The following is a 1,525-nucleotide window of genomic DNA, read 5'->3' on the forward strand; positions in this document are numbered from 1 at the left end:
TCCTATGGGGTTTACTACACGATTTGCAGTTTTCCTCAGTGGTGGCTAAGCTCAGGTTCCTGTGTCTATGCATGCTAAGTTAGAGGCTGGGACCTTGTTGCTGACATTCCCTGTTATCTGTCTTACCACAGTTAATATTTGACACATTGCAGAATGAAAATGGCCCAACCTACGTGCGTAGCCTGTGGGGAAATTAGAATTGCAAGATTATATTTTCTTTCCTCCAAGTTTCCCAGATGCTCTGGCCTGAAGCCAGGGATAGAAGGAAATGCAAGCGCCAAACATATGAATTGTAGGGATGATGGTGTCACTAAGGAAGCTCACCATAGATCCTGAACTACATTTCCTGGATGCTGCTGGCGTTGACCATGATGCTGATAAAGGGCAAGGCCAGCTCCTCTGTGCAGAACCTTAGGAGCTTCGCCATGATCTTACCACTATCCTGCAGGCAGTGTTCTCCTGAAAAGTTCATCTGCTCCAGACCTGTGAGGGGAAAAAGATGCATTTTTGCACTTTCCAAACACCTATTATTTATTATTTTGTTTTGTTTCACTTGTGCATGTTTTTTTTGTGCATGTGCGGTATGCGTACATGAGGCATATGTACACATGTGTGTGTTGTGTGTCTATGTGGTATGTATGTTGTGTGTGTGTCTGATGTGTGTAGTGTGTATGTGTGTATGTGTGATGTGTGTGGAATGTATGTGTCTGATGTGGGTACTGTGTATGTGTATAGTGTGTATGTGTGTGTCTGATGTGTATAGTGTATATGTATGTATGTGTGGTGTGTATATGTGATATATAGCATTGTGTGTGTGTCTGAATATTTGTGTCTGAGTGTGTGTGTGTGTAGGTACATAGGATACTGCACAAGTGTGAACTATATCCCATTCCCAACCATTTTATTATAATGACAAAATAATATTTCCTTAATTAAAATGATAAAATAGGAATACCTCAGCACCCTACCTTTTCATAGTTCTATTTCCCAATATCAATATCACTATAGCAGAATAACTATATTTGATTCAGAATTCTGCCAACAAACAATTCACTGGAATATCTTATTCTCATTCTGTGTTTTCTTTTTCTATTGAAAGCAGCCACACTTGGGTGTTGGGAACAGGCCCCACAGTGCCTCCACAGACTCAGAAGTCAAGGGCCCGGTGAAGCACCAGGAGATGTTTAATGCAGAAAACCACTTCCAGAGATATCTGGAAGAAGATGTGAAAGTGATGGTGAGCTTGCCAAGACCTTGATGTCAAGGCTCACAGCCAGGATTTGTCCAACATCTAAGGCTTACATCTATCATGTGGGCAGGTGAATTCAAAAGCTACGTTTTAAGGAGATGTTTGAGTCAGGAGAACAGAGACTGTAGAATCATCATAAATTACTAATGATAAAAGGCCATATCTGGATGTAGGTCCCAGTGAGATGACAAGGCTGACTGTCCTTAGTGTGGCTAGTGACCTAGCACAATGAGGCTGAGTTGGGGAGATCCCGTAGAGCAATGCTGTATAATGCAC

The sequence above is a fragment of the Mastomys coucha genome, unplaced genomic scaffold (assembly GCF_008632895.1).
Source record: "Mastomys coucha isolate ucsf_1 unplaced genomic scaffold, UCSF_Mcou_1 pScaffold6, whole genome shotgun sequence".
Classification (NCBI taxonomy): Eukaryota; Metazoa; Chordata; class Mammalia; order Rodentia; family Muridae; genus Mastomys; species Mastomys coucha.